General features: G+C 34.8%; 1 pseudogene; it reads left to right on the top strand.

Moving 5' to 3' along the window:
• The first annotated feature begins 11,546 nt into the window (after positions 1-11,546).
• On the top strand, positions 11,547-16,472 carry LOC125584446 (annotated as a pseudogene).
• Positions 16,473-22,421: the final 5,949 nt, after the last annotated feature.

Here is a 22,421-nt window from a genome sequence, read left to right as displayed (position 1 = left end):
GATCGTTTTTATAGATGTGAATTATGAACTAGCAAACCTTGAGAGTCTTTTCTTTTTTTTTTTTGTCGCTAGCCACAAGTACGAACACTGAATAATACACTTAATGAATTTCATCTGCACTTCTAAGATAAATCTTTTATATTTTAGTCATAACTTTCACAGTCATTAACTTGATAATTCATCAAAATCATTGCAATAATTGTTTTACTATAATGTTATCTCATGTAGGAAAATATCATTGCAGATTGTTATAAAACGGTCAAGAGATCCAAAAAGCTAGAAAAATGGTCCTAGCTAACTTTGGTCTTAATGAATTTAGACAAGGCGAAATTATATAAGGTCTATTTTAGATGCAAAATAAATGCAAAGATAGTATTGGGAAATGGAGAGGCTCCAGACCATGAGAATGTTGGTCCCTTGGACCTTCACACATAAAAACAGTTTTGCTTCTTTTGTTTTTCTTGATTTGATGCCATTTATCTTCCAAGTAAGACAAACACTAAATGGTATCTTTTTAGCTTCCTTTTTTTTCATTCTCTTCCTCTTTCTTCCTCAAGAAACACATCATGGCCAAGTCAATCGTCATTTTCTATACAGTCTTACTTCGTTACAACTTACATGCACTATATAGTCACAGTCATGCCTGGCGCATGACTTAACTCGCTGAGATGTTGAAACTTTATACATCAAAATACAAAAGACAAAAAATCATTTTCCCTCTTTTTCGTTACTCTTTTTCGTTAATTATTAACGTTAAGAGGGGAGCTGGGTTTGAATATACATGGAGCATTGTATTTTTTTCATATAACAGTCATCGATTTTAGTTATGATATCTTTGTGATAGATATACCTGAATTTCAGTCTTTGTATATCAATCCTAGTGTGTATATCATAAAACTCTGACTGTTATAACTGTCAAAACTATAGATGCTCTCAGTTTTTAATTTAATATTAGAGCTTGCGTGCATGTACTTATTTTTACTTTTATATACATAAATATTATTTAAATATTTATTAGTTAATATTTTAAATATTATCATATTTTAAAATGCTTATAAGTGCAATAATTAAATAGTACAAATGCTATAAAAAAATATTGACATATACGCCATACTAAACCTTCGACAAATATTAACCCATTGATATGTTTGAATAATATTTCTTTTAACACGAAATTGTTTCCCAAATTTAATAGTATTTTAAATATTTTGATTAGATATGAGCTATATTGCGAGATTCAGATACATCAGAAAAAGAATATTCAGTTATAAACATTAATATTTTTTTACAAGTAATTCAATGATATTTAAATCTTAATATTCATAGATTTTATCGTTAAAAATAATTAATAGTAGCTGAAATGGTTAAAAATATATTTTAGAAATATATATATATATATATATATATATATATATATATATATATATATTATGTGAGATTTAGATAGATTAAAAATGAATATTCTGTCATAAGCAATACATATTATTCTACAAGTAATTCAAAAATATTTAAATCTTAGAATAGATATATTTTATTGTTGAAAATAATTAATGGTAACCGTAATGGTTAAACATATATATCTTGAATATTCAAAATACATATATTTTAGATACAATCTAAATGCATGGAGATTATATGATACTTGGGAAATATTACATAATATTATTAAAAATTGTTTTTAAACTTGAATTTTTTAAACTTTAGCTAAATCATTTTAGTAAATATGTTGACCACAAAGTTTTATCTAAACTTGATTAAGGAAATGATTTAGCAAAATAGGAAAAGACAATGATTACTTAAAGTTAAGGTTATTTAATACTTCAATGACATTGACTTATAAATAAATTGTAAATTTATGGTGAATTTGTATTTGTACTTCTCTTTTAATAATATAGATATAAAAATACAAAATCTTGATTAGTATATATATATATATATATATATATATAATCTAGTATATATTTATAGTCTAGCAAAAAGTAACCATACGAATAAGGTAAACATCGGGGAAATGTAGAGAGAGAATTCTCTCTGCAAATCTTCGATCTAGATTCAAATTTTGAATCTTGTTTTCCTTGTTTTTCATCTGAGCTATGTATAGAGCAGAAGAAGATCTCCTCGCTTGAAGCCACCATCTTCATTTGTCCCTCTTGTCGCTCCAATATAAGGTTCATATGAAGCAGCTCAACCTTCTCATGGCTCCTTTGGTGATTTCGTCCTTTCAATCGCAATTCCACCCTCCGTCTCCTCCGTCGCAAATCCGTCCTCCGTCTCCTCTGTTTCGACTCGCCCTCTAACTCCTCTGTGGCGACTCCGCCTTGCATCTCCTCCATCTCGACTCCGCCATGCGTCTCCTCTGTCTCGACTCCGCCCTCTGTCTCCTCCGTTGCAACTCCAACTCCGCCCTCCTCTTGATCCGCCACCGTGTACGTCTCCCTTGTGCCATTTGAAGCTCGCTCTCCACCAAAACCACCGGATCCTCTCGTACCGTTCAATCTCGTGCTTCTTCTGTTGTTCGACATAGCTTTCTTAGTGCAGTGATGACTGAGTTTTAGAAGCTGAAAAAAAAAACTCCCCAAGGTGTCCATGTACCAGTTGTGAATTACTACATGAAGTCGTACAAAAAGTGCAAGTGCTACGTGAAGTGAATCTGCATAGCTGACTTGAATATTGGACTTGGAGCCGACGTAGAGCTAAACTACAAGATACTTGGAGGAACAAGCTATGATTTACTTTGGAAAAAGGTAAATCATCAAGGGAAGATTTTCAAAAGGCTTTGAAGAAGTTTTGGAAATATTCCATAAAAGAAGATTTGTTAAAATCGCTTCCTTGAGAAGTTGGCAAGGGTAAGACACGAAATCTACATGTATAAGTAGACAGAGATGTGCCTTGGGATAGGCACCACTTCAAGAGAAGGCCGTAAGCATAAGGGCTTTGGGGTTGAATGAGAGTAGAGACAAAGCATAAGAGCTAGGAGTCATGAGGGGGCCAGAGGGGTTCTTGGGTTAGCTTGATCTAGGAACGTATTAGGCTAGGTTCTCTGTCTGGAGTGTGACATGTTAATCAACTCGAAAGAGAGCTAGTAAGGCACTTTATCTATGTAAAGATAAAGATTCATTATTATCCTGCTGTAGTACTTTATGAAATAAATAAACGCATTGTACTTATATGTATTACTCTCTGTAATAGACCCTTCTTGCACTTTCAATTGGTATCAGAGCGGGTCACCTAAGTCACTGGTGAAGATCCTGAAGGAAAGAGAGAAGACTGAAGACTGAGTACAACAGGAAGCATGGTGGTTGAGCTGAAGCAGTGTCTGGGCACTGAAGTAGTGTATGTGCGCTGAAGAAGTGTATAAGTGATGTATTCTAAAACTCAATCATCAAAGGAGATATTGTTAGTGCAGTGACGACTGAGTTTTAGAAGCTGAAGAAAAACAACTCCTCAAGGTGTCCATTTACTAGTCGTGAAGTACTACATGAAGCGGTGAAGTACTACATGAAGTCGTACAAGAAGTGCTACGTGAAGTGAAGCTGAAGTGAAGCTGTGTAGCTGATTTGAAGACTGGACTTGGAGCCGATGAGGGCAAAACTACAAGATACTTGGAGGCTAAGCAAGCTATGATTTACCTTGGAAAAAGATAAATCATCAAGGGAAGATTTCCAAAAGGATTTGAAGAAGTTTTGGAAATATTCCATAAAGGAAGTGTGAATATCTCTTCCTTGAGAAGTTGGCAAGGGTAAGCCATGAAATCTAGATGTATAAGTAGACAGAGACGTGCCTTGGGATAGGCACCACCTCAAGAGAAGGTCGTAAGCATAAGGGCTTTGGTGTTGAATGAGAGTAGACACAAAGCATAAGGGCTAGGGGTCATGAGGGGGTCAAAGGGGTTCATGGGTTAGTTTGATCTAGGAACGTGTTAGGCTAGTGTCTCTGTCTGGAGTGACATGTTTGTCAACTCGGAAAAGAGCTAGTAAGGCACTTTATCTATGCAAAGATAAACCTTCATTATTATCATGTTGCAATACTTTGTGAAATAAATAAAAGCATTGTACTTGTTTGTATTACTCTCTGTAACAGACTCGTCTTGCACTTTCGAGCTTCTTCTCAATTGTTTTCAAAAACTCCTGATTTGAAATCCCCTTTGCTGAATTTGGTGCATGTGTTCAGTGATGGTGTTATTTCTCTTGTGTATGTTGATGACACAAGTTTTGTCTCAAAGTGCTTATCTTTTGCAGGATGCAATGTGTTCCTTTACTGGTGCGTTGATTGGATTTTTCACCGTTTCTCTTCCATCAATTTCATATATCCTCCTCTCCCGTTCATTATGCTTGTCATTGTATTTTTTGATTCAACAATGGTCTGCTCGATCCCCATCTCCATATCCGTCTCTCTTCCTCTTCTATTAATCCATTGTATCTCAGAGATTTTTTAACTTAATATTAGGTGATGAGTTGATATCATTGGTTTGGTATCTTGAACTCTCCTTTGATATATCTCTTTTTCTCTCCTTGGTGTGATCCTTTACTGCAGTATGCAGTTCTAGCTTTGTGGTATTCAAGTTCTTATGTGCTCAGTTCTAGCTTTGTGGTATTTCACTTTTATGGAATTTGTTCTTCTCCCAATTTTATCATCTACTTTATGTGGCTCTGGTGTAGGGAATGTATTGTTGAGGATTAGAGATATTTCTAACACTAAAGTTCTAATCAAAGGCTTTGTAGCCATGTTGAAGATTGTTGATTGTGCACTTGTTGCTGCTTCATCTTGGTATTTATATCTCTGATTGTGGTCTCTAATTTCCAAAGCGTCATCTCACTTTACAACTCGATGGTCGTTGAGATTAGAGGACTTCTCGACATCATTAGTTGTTTAAGCGTTTTGTATGCCCCTATCTTTCTATCATTCTATGTTGATTTGCTTCCTTGTAATAGCTGTTTGTTTAGCATGAATGACTTCAATTTCATGTACGTATACTTTCTCCATTGATGGAAAGTAAGAATTTTATAAAAATAAGGTTTGATAAAAAAAAAGAGTAGCAAAAAGTACCTGACTTTAACAAATGAAAATATATTTATAGTCTACTTTTATTTTTGATGTTAGAAATCGGTATTGTCTTGTTATAGATGTTCCAATGGACCCAAAGTCTAGGCTCGTGAAAACTAGACCAGGTAAGAGTTAGTATACTAAAGCCATGTCACTTCGTAGTAGGTGAAAAACTGAATTCAAACTGAATATAACTTCTAAGAAGATTGAGTTGGATAACTATACTTATAAGAAGATGACGACTCTTTTTAGTCTAGTAAGGAACTTTGTGTAATCCATAATATAAATAAATAACTTCCACTTACTATGACCAGTTTTGTTTATATGTCACAAGCATCTACGCTCGTTGTCCCTATCTACCAACTCATGGCTCTCGAGTAAACGTTTCCGTTCAGAATGATCCCAATATTTTCAGCCAATGAAAGGGAAGAGTATAGAAACATTAAGGAAAATGCCAATTAAATAATTTCTCGTCGTTTTACTCTCAGTTTACATTAATTCAGGCATCTATAATAATTGTTGCTCGCGGATAAAATCTGATCGGTTAGAGCTTAGCACCATTAGGTGAGGGATCTCCCTATTCAACATTTTTATTAAATGCCCTCAAAACTCGATGTTTGATCCTTATATATATTTCGTTTCATTATGCCTACATCAAAATTACTATAACGCCCCGACTGTCCACGGGTAATGGGCTACCCACGCCCGTTCTTTCGGCCCGTGGGCCCATCCCGTTTGACAAGCGGTGCGTTAATTTTTTTCAAGGCCCGATTCTTGTTTACTAACCATGCAATCACCACTCGATTTTTCCCCGTGCTTTGGCCTCACTCGCACGGCATCGCGAATCACTTCCGGATAGGTCACCCATCCTTTCACTACTCCAGCCCAAACACACTTAACTTTGGAGTTCTAAACGGATGTGTGATAGAAAAAGTAAGTTAACTTTGGTGATATAAGTAGCCAAATCAATCCTCTTATGCCTTTCCATAAATCACAACTCGGGATGTTACAATTCACCCCCTCTCAAAGAACGCAACGTCTTCGTTGCGCTCACGACAGGTCTCAAGGCGCCTTTCGGGTCAGAATCAAAATGGCTAACCAGCTCTGATACCACTTATAACTCCCCGACCGTCCATGGGTGCGTTAAATTGTTTTCCAGGGATCGAAAGTCTTGTTTACTAATCGTGCAATCACCACCAGACATTTCCCTGTGTTTTGGCCTCACTCGCACGGTATCGCGAATCACTTTCCACTAGGTCACTCATCATTTCACTATTGCAGCCTAAGCACACTTAACTCTGGAGTTCTAAATGGAAGTGTGACAGAAAAAATAAATCAACTTTAATGACATAGGTAACCATATCAATCTTCTTAAACCTTTCCTTATATCACAACTCAGGATATTACCATTACTTTATATAGAAATTTTATTTCTGTAAGTAATTAATGTATTCACTCGTTCATCCAAAAGGAGACGTACGTAAAAGTTCCTATATTCCTATATACTCAATACACATGAGATTTTACATACACAAGATGTACTAATATGCCCTCATATATATACTAAACGGGTGATTGGTAGTTGCTGTAGGTGTTGTCCACAGCCCTATTTATTTCTAAAACACCAAATTCAGAGCAATCAAACTTTAAATTTTTTTTTAAAACCACGACTCTTGAAATAACCTACAGCTGTACAAGTGCTCTGCAGAGCCAAATATCCAAAGTAATTTTTTAGTGCTTTCCATAAAATTCTACAGCAATAAAATCTAAAGCCACGGAAAAAATCTACAGATTTTTTTCTACTACAGCCCTTACCAATCAGACCCTAAGATAGTACTCCGGTCAAGCCAGATGAAATATTCGCCTTAAGCCTCTAAAATTTTTGAAAAAATATTATATATAAACAATCCTCAAAATTTGTAAAAAATATAAAATCCAGTCTCCAAACTATAGAAATCCTTTTAAACCGTCTATAACCCAAAATCTTTGGGCCGGCTCATAATAGTTATAGTTCCCCGTTTCATTCATATACACATATATGTATTTTTGTATTGAAACCAGAAACAAATGCGCAAGTCATAATAGCAAACCTAAATACAAGTTTTTAGCAACAAAAAAAAAACTAAATACACGTAGTGAGCTTGTGGTCACACACCATTAGACAAAAACACAATGAAGTCGCTGAATACCAGTGCTTAAAAGGCACTGATAAAAACAAATAAAAAAAGCGAGAAAATTATTACAAAATCAGTTAAATAAAATAAAAAGATAAGATAATAGAAAATAAAAATGAGAGGAACAACTAGATTGACGCAAAAAGGACAAGAAATGGAATGAGAAGGGACCATCACTGCCATTTTCACAACCCCTTTGTTGCCTCGCTCTCCCATTACTCATGCATGTAAAAAATTCAAATTTATTTGTTTCTTTCTCATCGACTTTATTGTATTTTTGATTTTGTAAAATAATAAAAGTTCTTGGCATGGTCGAAACATAGAGTTAGGATACAACGAATATAAACAAAATTTTAACGATGTTAAAACCGATATTAACGCAAACATATAACTCACGTTCATTTTGGCAAAGACAACTCTATTTATTCGGTAAGGCAAATTGTCATCCATTTCATAATCTTAAACCACTAACCACCATATGTCAACTCACAAACTTATGAGGAATAGCATTATCATATGACGTAGACTGATGGACGGATGGATGGATGATATGTTTTAAAAAAGATTGATGGATACGAAATCAAATGATATATTGACAAGACAATAAATCGAACCTTTGAGGCTATGAGCATCTATTATGGGTCGTTGTAAATGCTTTTAGTCAAGAAAAGCTTCTTTGGATATCTTTCAACAAAAAAGAAGAAGCTTATTTCTATTTTTCCTTTTTAATGGTGGTTTTATCTTCTAACTATTAGCAATTGCACACCATCTGATCATATCGAAACTTTATGTTTAGGGAAACCCCGATTAGTTTTTTTTAACTGATACATTTTATCTGAAAATCAATTTTTAAAATGTTGTTATATCATGTAAATATGAAACATATAACGCTATATATTTACATAAAAACACTTTAATATATGTAGTTTGGTATACATTCCATTATCAAGAATTCGTATACCATCAGAATTTCTTGTTCACAGAAAAAAGTGTATAAAATGTCTTGTGAGTTCTGATTACAAAAAAAAAATATTACATAGTTATAAGTCTTTGGCTTTCTTATAGAAAACAAAAACGACTTTATGATGAATGTGTGTATGTGAGGTCGAGAAGCGAGAAACGTGTTAAAAATGAAGAAAATAATAAATATTTTCAGGGTTAGAGACTTGACATCATTGAAGATTTTATCAAGCAGATCAATAGAAGAGAGCCATTACCAGTTGGCTTTGGTGGGTAAAGAGTATAAATGCCTAAAGAAGAAGATCCTCTCCACGTACACGTGCGAAAAAGGAGGTTCAGCACGCAACGGATGGTTGTGCATAAGTGTGAAAGGAGGGTGGGATTCATGTGAGAGACTCACCCGATTAAACTCTTTTTCCTAAAGAGAACCATATTGAGTTATAAGGAAAAATAAATAAAAACGAATTAAAAAGAGAAAGATATATTGGTAGGAGGGAAGAAGGTTGAACTGTCAATTGTTATTCCAGGTTTACAATTGGAATTACAAAAAATTGCAACTAAAATTAAAACAATCTCATAAACATTTATTTATTACTAGTGTTACATGAATACAAAAGGACCTTGTTATATATATTGTCTAACTTTGACAGCACACCATGAAATTTACCTCACAAAAGTGGCTAGGATTATCACAATGTTTTATTAACTAAAAATGAATCCATTAGTTTCGTGGTAATATAACATTAATCTATAATGATAGATTCCAGCATGGTGTCATGTCACAAAAAAGTCTCAATGTGTAAATTATAAAAGTGGACTTACATTATTACTTTCGAATTTCGACATTTCCATTAGTTATTTATCCCATATAACATACGTTGTAATGTCAAATATCTATATAACCGTATATGGGATATGCACGACAATTTAAATCTGATAATAAAAAAAATTAGGTAAGACGTACGTGATACGAGATAAGTCTTCAGTTGAAGAGATGAATCTCAATATCCTCACTCCCTAACTAATGTAAAATTAAGGTTAATATATTTGGAGAAAGTTATATTTCTAAAAATTTAAAACAATCAAGTTGTTTGATTTTAAAATAGTAACACATGATATATAAGATGTTGAGCTCTCGTTCACACATATCGGTCTCAAGAATTTGTCGTTAGTGCGCTCATATAAAATTTTCAGACTATTTCCGCTTGTTTAAATCCTTTATTCCAATCTAAACGCTTATCTCGAAAGGAAAATATCTACCTTTTTATTTGGTTTAGAATTTTTCAATCGCCAAACCATGAAATGTACATATTTCCCCCTTTATACTAGTTTTTCTGCTGATTTTCACTATACTCTATCAATTTTGCATTGTTTCTAAGGAATATTTGAGAAGAAAAAAAATCCATCTATACAGTTTAATGAAATCATTTTGTTAGTGTGCTGAAAAACTTATATAATTGTCTACTCCATGTTACCACCTCAGACGTGATCCTCTATATTGAGTTAACATAAGAACCAAAAAAAACGCAGCCACATCGATCTCAAATTTGTTGAACCAAAAATCAGCTATGTGTCGATTTCATCGGTTTTCTAGATTATCCCCACACATACCTAATTGGCATTGTGAGAACTTGACTTCTAATCCTTCCTCTTACCTTCAACACGTGCCAAACAACACGTCCGGTGAGTGCGAACGTCCAACTTTCATTTTCTATCCAATGAGTAGAAAATGTAGACGGAGTTTCATCGTACTAGAACCTCAAGTAGCAAAAAAATTATGCTTTCAAGATCGATGGTCCGGGTAAAAAAATAAGCTAGGTTGGATATGAATTATTTTGCATTTTCTTGCATTGTTATTTAAAACTAGACCATCCTAGTTTTGAAAATTATATGTCTTACATAATTGATCTATGTAGGTTACGAGATAATAAAAATGCTAATTAATTAACTAACGGTCACTTCAACGAAAAGCCGATTGTAAGTGACTAACTTGTGGTTAGAACTTAGAATCAATTGATTATGACACACTCATTTGTTTTGGTATAGTGATTATCGTTTTAAAAGAATCATAATCTCCGTATAAGGAAAGTTAATCTGATTTTTCATAAAAATACAAATAAAATGTCTGAAAGAAACCAGAATACTAGTTTGTTAGGACTGATTCACAAAGAACATTTATGGTATTCCTAGGAAGGACTAAAGCTCACGCATATGTATTATAAGCTTAGTCTACACATTTAAAATAAATATGTAGCTTTTAAACTATATTGGTTTTTAGCTTTTTATTGGGGATGATTGATGTGAGGTCTAACCTATGTAATGTCATCTGACGATTGATGAGCGACGCACCAACAAGGATCAGTTTTGAATGGACGTAATTGACTCTATCTGCGAGTTAACCCAGGGTATCCAGAAAAATGATAGCGAGAGTATTTGGAGAATATGGCAGTGTCTTCATATTTTTGCATGATTTTAGACAAATAACCACATAGCATAAAAATTAATAAACTAACCAGAAAATAGTTAGAATATTTTCTATATTTCCTACAATATATGTTACTATCTTTTTATATATGTAACAATTATATTTTACTGTGTTTATATAAAAGTTCCATTTAATTGTAATCCGAATATATTTAAATTAGCCTAAGTTACAAAAAAAAGGAAAAAAATATATTTAAATTATCTAAGACTAAATTTTTGAGTTATTTAATATGTTTTATATTCTATCATTTTGTATTTTATATTTTATATCAAATTTATAAAGTATATCAATTTGTATTGACAAATATAATAGTGTGATTAGCATAATATTTCTGCTTTGTATACTACACTATTCTGTTTACTGATGAAGTAATCAAAATAGTATTTTATTTAATGATGTAGTACTCGATATGAAAATCTATGCATAATTAAAGAAAAGATGGAAACCATGAATGCAAAGAAATAGAAAGGAAATCAAGAGATAGTATTGTTTTTACAACTGAAAATGAAATTAACTTTATTTAAAATATTAGCTAGTCACATATTTATTTTGTATAACATTTTTTTCTAATACGTTAAATTGCCCATATTTTCTTAAGAAGTTGATGACAACAACAAAAACTAAAGAAGAAGATTGGTGAGTTAAAAAAGAAGAAGATTGGTGGGCTAAAAAGTAAGGCGAAGAAGAAAACAGAATAGTGCCTTCTATCTCTATCATATTTTTCTCTAAGTTTTATTATATTTTTAAAGAATTCCTGAATAAACTCTTAGTAACAAAGAAAACAAGAAAAGGAGAGTCCAGAAAAAGAAAGCCAGAGAGAAAGAGAAAACGATACCTATACCTCTCTCCCTCTTTTTTTTCAGCAGCAAACTCCAAAGGTATTCTCTTCTCATCTGCTCTCTCTATATGGTTATGTTCATCAGTTATAGTCTTATAGATGATGTATTTAGTTTTGAAAACAGCATAAGACCTTGTTGACTCTCTCTTTGTCTTTCTTTCTTAGTTATGTTTTGTATTATATCATGAAGAAGAAGATTGAATGATTCACATGGCAATAACCAAAACTTCTCCTACTACTACTTGAAGACTCTTCACAATAATTCTATGTCCCAAGATTACCACCACCATCATCATCAACAACACCAAGGAGGAATCATCAGCTTCTCTAATGGATTCGACCGATTAAATTCGACCAGCTTAACAGCTCAGCAGAAGCAAGAACATCAAAGAATAAAAATGGACGAGGAATCATCAGTCGCCGGAAGTGGTATTCCGGTCTATGAAACTGCCGGAATACTATCAGATATGTTTAACTTTCCCGGAAGCAGCGGTGCAGTAGGCGGAGGAGATCTTGACCACGACCAATCTTTCCGGTCAAATAGACAGTTTCTTGAGAAGCAACATCAGAATATTCCGGGCGATTCAGCCGCTGCCATGCAGTTATTTTTAATGAATCCTCCGCAGCCACCGCAACAACCACCGTCTCCGGCATCGACAACCACCACAAGAAGCCACCACAACAATTCTTCAACTCTTCACATGTTACTACCAAATCCATCTCACCAACAAGGCTACACTAATACTATGTCTATGCATCAGATTCCACATCAGCATCATCACCAACAACTGACGTGGCAGTCTCCCTCTTCCTCCGACCATCATCATCATCACAACAGCCAAACCGGTGGACAAGGCTTGTCCCTATCTCTCTCGTCGTCTTTAGAGGCTGCAGCAAAAGCGGAAGAGTATAGAAATATATACTACGGAAACAGTTCTTCTAATACATCATCTCATCATCAGCACAGTCAATTCAAGACACTTCTAGCTGACTACTCTCAACATCAATTCCGATCATCTCCGGCTGCTTCTTCTTCTTCCATAGGAGCGATCAATATCATAAGAAACTCGAGGTACACGACGGCCGCTCAAGAGTTGTTGGAGGAGTTTTGTACCGTTGGAAGAGGATTTTCTAAGAAAAGCAAACTTAGGAACAGCTCAAACCCTAATACTAGTGGTGGCGACGGTGGCAGTGGCTCTCCATCGTCGGCCGGAGCAATTACGGATCAGCCTCCTTTGTCGGCGTCTGATCGGATTGAGCATCAAAGAAGGAAAGTGAAGCTACTCACCATGCTTGAAGAGGTATGTCTCCTTAATTTAGTTTCAATTTTGGTTTTTTTTTTTTACTTGGTCCTTTAATGATAGTAACACATTTTACGTAAAAACTTTTCATGAAGTCCCATAAAATTCATATAATTTTAGTCAAATACTCAATTGATCCAAAAGTTATTATAACGAAGGGACAAGAAACGTGATATGACTGGATTGAACTCTTTGTTTTGAAACGATTAATTTATAAGAACTGGTCATAACTTTGATTATTTTGCTAGAGTCTGATTACGCAATCCTAGCTACCATCATTTATATAAAAAATATAAAAAATTAAACAACTTATTCGTGTGGCAGTCCTATTATAAGTTATATTGAGGAATATATTGATGCTTAGCGTTTGGTAGAATCGATTAATCAAAGAAAAATCATTACCATATATCTTCTATGTCTATTCCTTAACGTTACTTAATTATTTACCCATTATTCGAATAGTTCTCTTTTTTAGTTGACTTATTTTTCTCACTATAAGTATTTTATTTTATGCTTGGGCTGGGATACGAAAACTTTGGAGTATATTCTCTGGTTCTCAAATTTTATTACTGTCTCATCCTAACGTAACTAATTAGTACTCTCATTTGTTTTTTCATCATTAGTATTCTTCTTGTAAAAAATTCATCATTAGTATTTTGATCGATGAGACTCGTACACAAATATACTTGCTCGTGAAAAGATCTCTAAACTATATATTAATCACGTGAAATATAACACAAGCTATCGATAACATTGACTAAAAGGAAAAGCAAATATTAAATATGTATGGATTGTATAATGTAGAGTTTAATTTTGTTGGCAGGTGGACCGACGGTACAACCATTACTGTGAGCAAATGCAGATGGTTGTGAACTCTTTCGACATAGTAATGGGCCACGGTGCTGCGTTACCGTACACCGCTTTGGCTCAAAAGGCTATGTCTAGGCATTTTCGATGCCTTAAAGATGCGGTTGCGGCTCAACTTAGGCAGAGCTGTGAACTTCTTGGGGACAAGGATGCAGCCGGAATATCTTCTTCCGGATTAACTAAAGGCGAAACGCCGCGGTTGCGTTTGCTAGAACAGAGTTTGCGTCAGCAACGTGCGTTTCATCAAATGGGGATGATGGAACAAGAAGCTTGGCGGCCACAACGCGGTTTGCCTGAACGCTCCGTTAATATCCTTCGAGCTTGGCTCTTCGAGCATTTTCTCCACCCGTAAGTAAATTCTTTTATTTCTTACCTTTCCCGTTATTCCTTAATTCTTGTTATAAATCATTTACGATTGGTGTTAAAAAAAAAAACTCATTTACGATGAAAATAAATTATTTTTTATAACAACTGAGCAAACGCATTTATTTCTTGTTATTTCATCAGTGATTTCTTTAGATCTATGTCAGTGGAATTTTGCTATTTTTTTGTTAGTCAGAGTTATCGAAAAAAGGGAAATAAAGCAAAAGAGTAGTGTTTTTGTACTTTTTTACCTCTCTGTCAATTGCTTTATGAGTAAAAACAAAACAGAAAAGGAAAAAGAACTGGATCTATGCTATGTAATCATCAGCTTTTCTTTTGTCTCTTAGATTCTCACGCCCTTGTTAGTAAAAAGAAAGAGAAAGCCTGTACTTTTTCTTGCATATACTTGATTGTGTTGTATACGGAGAAAATATAAAGAAGATCATTTAGATTATGTTTAGGGCAAAGAGAGAGTGATGTCATTTTCTGGTATCTTTCTCAGGTATCCAAGCGATGCAGATAAGCACCTCTTGGCTCGTCAGACTGGTTTATCCAGAAATCAGGTCAGTATAAAAATATGAATGTTATATAGGAAATATATATAGTATATGTCTATTACATAAGCATAACACAGTAAAAATAATTATTTTCATCAAGCAAATACTAGACTATGTTTTAAGTTCGTGCACAAAAAAACTATGTTCTAAGCAAGCTATGTTTCCAGGTATCTTTCTTAACTAGATATACAATTCATGGAATGGTCACAATCTGGACTACTGATGAATTACCTTGTTAGTAATATGTCTTTAGAATTTGTCAAATTTTCTTCCACGTATAAACAGCTTCATATATACAAAAAAATTAAACATATGATTTTGTCAAACGTTTATTTTAAAATTATAGACGAAAACATAAAGAATAGTTTCCTTTGGGTTTAGAATTTGTAAGATGTTCGATAGAATAAAATAACGTTTTTCTCCTTATATATTAACCTAACATTTTTAACTTGTGAATCCAAACACGGTCAAACATTTAAGTTTGAAATAATCTAACTCTCTATATACTTATATATATGTACTATCGTGAAGTTTTGTTTTGGTTATATATTATGAAGTTCGTTTTATATAATTAGAACTAGATAACACTTTAATTAACGGCCCAGATTACCTATACACGTAGAATTTGACATTTTAGTTAGCATATGCTTAATAGTGTTTAGAAGTTAACCTCACAAAAGAAAGATTGTTATACCAAACTTTTCTATTCAGGAAAGAAGCAACATGCATGAGTCTTGAGTACACTAACTAGTAGGAGTAACTAACTTGAGATAGATCTTTTGCATGGGTTTTGTTTCTTTCCTTCGTTTGGTTTGATACTCTACTTTTACCAATCACACTGCATATGTTTTGCCTTCCACTCACTATTAACATTTCTTGGGATTCGTTTCGTTACAAACATATAGAAGAGAGAGAGAGAGAGAAGAGAGAAGAGAGAAGAGAGAAGAGAGAGAGAGAGAGCGATAGACATTAAAAACTGAAAAGGGACCATTTTCCTCAAGTAGATCAAAGTTTGCAGCTTTCAAGAAACCCTCAATTTCTTGCATACATTAAATAACAAAATGACAAATAAAAAGGAGTCCATTATTTTCTTTCGTTATAGTAACTGTTATCATTAACTTGGTGAATACTTTTTTGTCTTTTTATTCAGGTATCAAATTGGTTCATTAATGCTAGGGTTCGATTATGGAAACCAATGGTGGAAGAAATGTATCAACAAGAATCAAAAGAATTAGAAGAAAACGAACAAGATCAAGAAACAAAAAACAGCAACAGCGAAAAGAGCACAAAACCCAACAACGATGATAGCAACTTCACTCCAGTTCGGACCACTTCACAAACTTCAATGACAGCTGCACAATCAGCAACAACCGCACCCGACGCAGACGCAGCAGTAGCGACAGGCCACCGTCTAAGATCATCATCCGACATCAATGCTTACGAAAACGACCCTTCCTCCTCCTGTACCAACGTCGCCGCAGTCTCTAGTTACGCTGGTTCAACCGCGTTTTCGGCGGTTGCTACGTGTCAGAAAGGTATTGGAGGATTTGATGATACTGACATGGATGGTGGTAATGCTATAAGGTTTGGGACAAACCCTACTGGCGACGTGTCACTCACGCTTGGTCTACGCCATGTTAGCAATATGCCTGATCAACGCTTCTTTCTGCGATAGACAGTTACGTTTGGGGGGGGGGGGGGGGGGGGGGGGGGGGGTTTGATTTTGTTACTACATTTATTTAGTTAATGTATATTTAAACCCTCACAAGAATACTTTAGATCATCCCTATTTTCTTTTACCTCGTTTTCCTCTTGCAAACTAGAAGACAACCATTTAACATCATATTGTAATTGTACAACACTACAACTTATTGTTTTCTTTCACTGGTTTGTTTGTCTAATCATACTATCAGTTACCATACTATCGGAGTATTTTACATAATATTAGGTTCGGATCATTTCTAGTTCGGGTCTCCTTTAGATATTCATTCAAATTCGAATCATTTTTTGGGTTATTAGAAACACCACAAACAGCTATTTAAATACTCAAAATTTTTAAATAAAATTAATACTTCCTCCGTTTCACAAAAACCATGTTTTAGAAGAAGAAAAATATTTTTTTAAATAAATTATTTATATTTAATTCATCTAATTATAATTAATTGTAAATTTTAAAAAATTACGTTCACCGAATTCTTATTAGTTTAGAATTATGAAAATAGATAATTGTAAAATATTATGTATTTAATACCAAAATTTAATATGTTTTGAAAATCTTAAACATACATCATTTTGAATTGGAGGAAGTATATAACATATATAAACTTAAACAGTGAAGCCCTTTCTCAAAAAAATAAAAATAAATAAACTTGAACAGTGATTAAATCCTAACATAAAATAGAATATTTAAATTATTTGTTTTGGTTTTAGATATTAATTTGTATTTTTTGGATATTTATTGGAATTTGGATTCATGTTTTCCGAATATTTTTGGACCTTTTTGTGATATTTTAGATTTGTTTTTTGGGTTCGAGTCGATCGGATAACAGGATGCATTTGGATATTTTATATATTGGATCAAATTCGTATTTTCGGATCCGATGCATATTCGTATTTCAAATCCGTTTTTTTTTTTCAGCTCTAGTCGCTGCGATGCTTCCTCGATCTTCCACGGAGATGATGGTGACGGGAACCAAAAACGTTAGTAGACCGAGCAAAAATTTGGTAGTAAAAAGCCCAAATATATGAAAGGCTCAAATATGATTCAAGACTGCGTGCTGTTTTCCCCCTCCTATACCGGGAACAGTGATATTCTGCCTTTGTGAAATGTTTGTTATTGCGTAGGATTCTAGTCACGTCATTGTCGGAGACTCCGAGTAATAGAAACGAAAATTCTTAATGGCTGAAGCAACCCTCTTTTTCGATACAATTTAAACCAAATACACAGGTGATGAATAATTTGTGAACAAGATCAATTATGTTAGTTAAGAATTAAGATCAATCAATAAAAATCCAGTGCATTTAACTTAAGCAATATAGATGAAAGAGGGTTGATTTAACTTTACTATAATAGTTTCTGATTATGGCGCAATGCGTTAGGTCTTTAGCCACCATCCTAGGTCCTAACGAGACGAGTGGACAGAAAGAATGTAGCAATCACTATCCTTAAGAATATCACAAATACATATTATTGGTTGTTCATCCCATGAACATCTGGAGATATTCTACTCTCTCGTTAAAAAAGATAAAGATAAACAGTGAACTAATACGAAAGATTTTAGGAAATAAGTAAATAGTGCATATAATTAACATACTACTACGAAAAGGTTTTCTTTCGGAAAAGTGGATATTCATATTATACGCATTTTTAAAGTGGACGTTTGGTAGAAGACTTTATGGGTCTGATTGGTAAAATGTAGCGTAATATTAACTGTATAACATTTCTAGTGCAAATTATAATGGTGAAAACTTTATTACTTTAACTTACTCTTAAAAAATTCAAATCAATTGGAATTACATTTTCCCTCGCTTACTCTTATTACTGTTTTAAGAAAAGGGAAACATACACAACGTTACTCCATATTTGAGCTATGATTGATGTTTAATGGAGTAAAAATGTGGGGAAATAGGTGGAATATGGAGGAAAAATAAAAACAAATCCCTAATTTTACCGGAATGAAATTAAAGTGGAGTAACTCAACAGAAATATATTTTTACTCTACTCTTTGTGCTAGTAGTGCTTCCAGTGGCACTCTTAATAAGAGTAACCACATTTTTTTCTCTTTGTTTCCCATTTTATTTTATTTTTTTCTCGTTTTCACTTTTTATATTTTTTCATTTTACTCTAAAATTATCAATCAAAGCCTAATAGGGTAAGATAGAGTAAACGAGAGAGAATAAAAATAAAACAAATGGTGTGACTCTGATTTTTCTTTAGTGAAAAAGTAGAAAAATATAGTGATAAAACAGAAAGAGAAAACTTATTAGCCAGAAAGAGAGCGAAAATTTGTTTCCATTTTTTAACTGATCAGTAAAATGTAGTGGAAACTGGAGTAACATTTTTTAGTCTAAACTTTTACTCTAAAACAGCTATCCAATCAGATTCTATGTGTAATAGCTATTTATTAGTTTTTTTTCTCTACTTTTTTTGGTTTTATACTGTTTTGTGTAGAGATACTAGCAAAGCAAAATGATCGCGCGGGTAACAAATTTGTTGGTTACAATCCAACTGTTTTTCATGTTGGTCCAATTCACATAGAACATCATTGGTTTATAATGCATATATACATATATGTATGTGGTGGAAGAAATATTATTAAAAAGAACTCATGAATTGCAATGGATTCGAACTTGATCAGTGATACTAGGAGCTTTCAAGGCTCCTAAGACAAATGTTGTAATATAAATGATTGTCGAACCAATTCTAAAGGATTTCAAGCACTGAGAATGCAAGTACTTACTTAATCTAAGTGCAACCGATGATTTTAAAAGTTTTCTAAACTAATGATTATTACTAATGCAGTTTCAGAATAATAAAAACGGTAAATGAGTTGATTTTCTTAACTAAGGAAATGAGAACTCATGGGCATAGGAATTAGACCTTGGGTGATCAAGTTTCGAACTAAGAATGGCAAACGAACAATCAAACTATCAACCTTAAGCTTAGACATGATTCTAAACAAACTCTATGTCTAGATGAATGTTCATTTACTAACACATTTCAAACAACAAATGTCTTCGGTTGAATAATATGGAAGCAATCATTACTAACAGGTCTAAGGCTATCTTAGCACTTCTAACAACAAATGTCTTTGGCAAAATATGCTAAAAGCTTAGAAGAGTTGTTTCAGGCATTTCATCGAACACCTTTTGGGTGGGAAATGCCTAAAGATCAACTTTTGAGAAGCTAACTCAGAAGATGCATTATGATTACTCTACTAGCAAGGTTTTGGAATGATCTACTCTAAAACATCCTAGCTCTAACCTAATCACCCTTAATCTTCCTAACCCATGAATTCAAATGGTGATTACTCACTACTCTTCATGATTCCTCTTAAACCCATTTTGGATTTCAGATTAATCATACAGAGGGATACAACAACGAATTGGAAAACACAGAATTGCAATAACTAGATGAACAAAGATGATTCAAGAGATGAACTTTCCAAAGGTTTTTTCTTAGAACCAAGATAATCCGTCTGGTGGCTGCCAAAAATACTTAAAACATAGGTTTTCAGAAGTAAAAACGTGCATAATGAAATGACCAAAAGGCCCTTGAGTAGAAATGAATTCGAGCAAACAGAAGGCGCGCAGCGACCTCCAGTAGTTGCTCCGGGAGGTCGCTCCAGGCTTCGGGAGCGACCTGGAGGGGTCGCTGCGAGACGTCGCTCTGGGTCGCTCTTCGCGAGCGACCTCGCTGTGTCGCTCTGGTCACGTCACTCCGGGTGATGGAGACGCGAGCGACCTCGCTGTGTCGCTTCGGTCACGTCGCTCCGGGTGATGGAGACGCGAGCGACCTCGCTGTGTCGCTCCAGGTCACGTCGCTCTGGGTGATGGAGACGCGAGCGACCTCGCTGTGTCGCTCCGGTCAAGTCGCTCTGAAAGGGTGTCACAGCGACTTCACGGTGTCGTTCCGGTGAGATCGCTCCCATGCACTGCTCGTCCAATGATCACCTTTATCACCTCTTTTGAGCTCCAAATGCACCCAAATGTCTCCAAGAACTCCATGTGGTACTCCAATACCTGATAAGGACTCATGTATGCAAAATGCAACCTAAACATGGCTAAATCCTAGTCTATATGATCGAAATGCACATGGGTGAATGGATAAGACAATGGAAATATGCAAGATATCAACTCCCCCAAACTTGTTCTTTTACTTGTCCACAAGTGAACTTTCTAAAACTCATAGGGAGAGAGGTTTGAAGGTGGGAGCTCATAGCCAAAAGAAACACAACTAGCACTCGATTCAACATCTAATCTAACATGAGCACACTCTCTTATTACACTCTAGCTTCTCTAGGCCTATCTCAACTCTTTTTGCCCTTATACTGATCATCAAGCATCCACACATTCAAATCAACCAACTCTCACATTCATTAAGCATAAAACATCAAGTGAATTCTTGCAAATGGTGAATTGGTCCAAATAATTTGGTTGAGTAAGGGAAGGCTTTTATTCAAGTGGGTCAAGAGGTTCAAAATCCATGATCTTTTAAAGTGGTTTACTCTCAAAACAAGTAGCCTTGACATTGCACATAATATATCTAAGAAAGGGACCAACTCATGCATACAATGCTCAATCTCCATTGTTCTACCATTTTCCCAAACATACAAGTTACACAATCACTTCATAATGTCAAACTCAACTCCCATCTCTCACCAAAAGATCCCAAGAACACTATGCACATAAAACTCTTTTCCTTTGAAATCTATAAAGGATTTTCTTAACTTCTAAACAAATCTTAGCTCTAAACAACTTTGCTAGCCCCCTTTTCTTTCTTTTTCTTTTTTTTAATTCTTTTCTTCCTTTTTTTTTTTGGGCCAAGACTTTTCACAAATCGAGCTAGAAGTTTCTCTACTTATCCCATAAAGACTAGTCAATTAAACACAAGAGTTCACTCTTTTCCTTCAACTTTCTCATACTCCCAAATCAAACTTCACAACACTCACCCCCATCCTATGGCTAGACAATAATGTGCCTAATCTAGCAAGAATGAAGATCAAGCATTGTCGTTCCCGATACTCTCAACTTTATGTGCATGTAAGACTTTCCGAAAAAGGTCTCACTCATCAATCAATGAAGGCTTAAACAGAGGAAGGGATTTTGGGGAGAGGTCTACCACTAGAGGTTGTAAAAGAAGATTGGCATAAAGGATGTGACAACTCAAGTGTGCATATTCATGATTCAGTACACAAGGGACTATGAGCAAGATGCATTAAGTTCGTTCAGTTCAAATAAGGTTGTAGTTGGCTTCAAAGACTGAGTTTCAGCAATCAACAAGTTTCAGGAAGAGTTTTCAAGGCTCGAAGCATACAAGTCCTTTTGAGAGGTGCATAAGCTACTCAGGTGCAAAGTAGTGTTCTTTACAAGGCATTTAAAATCATTGCTCCCAATGCAAGTGAATGCAACCTATATGCTCTAGACTCTCCTAGAAATGCAAATGATGCAAACTAAATGATTTTTTTTTATGCAAATAGATATGCAATGCATGACTCAATGAAACAACATCAAAGCAAAATGATCAAATACTTGGTACCTCCCCCAAACTTAAATGGCATCGTCTCTGTATTGTCAAGGAGAGGGAGATACCCAAAAAGAGAAAACTAATATGCAAAAACGAAATGGTATATACAAGGGAAAGTAGAGAAATACCTTCAAGGATAGTAAGTGGGGGCAGATGCCCCAGCATCATCGTCGTCCGGTGGGAACGTGGTGTAGTAACCTCCATGTCCTGAGCTGTAGTCTCCATACCATTGTTGGCTCTGAACTTCTTCAATCTCAGCTTCACTTTCTGAAGAGGCTAGGGATGGAGACTTGTTTCCAGAGGCGGAAGGCTGAGTGGGTGGGTTCCTCCATTGTCGCTGGAGCTGTCTATCAGTGAGTGGGAAACCAAGATCAGTGGGATGAGGTGGGGGCTGGGGGACTGATGTGTTCGCGAAGGCGAAGTCCGCTGAGCTACATCCAGCTATTCCTCATCTGGTCAAGACATCGGCCACCTTCTTCATGAACTTGGGTGAAGTCTTTGCTTGCTTCTTCACCGTCTTGCTCAGCGCCTCGCACTTGTCCTTCAGCTTTTCGATTGTTATGTCTTGTGCCTTGTTCCATCGTTGA

This window comes from Brassica napus, chromosome C3 (genome assembly GCF_020379485.1).
Source record: "Brassica napus cultivar Da-Ae chromosome C3, Da-Ae, whole genome shotgun sequence".
Classification (NCBI taxonomy): domain Eukaryota; kingdom Viridiplantae; phylum Streptophyta; class Magnoliopsida; order Brassicales; family Brassicaceae; genus Brassica; species Brassica napus.
Note: the sequence above shows the minus strand (reverse complement) of the source record. Positions and strands in the feature narration are given on the sequence as shown.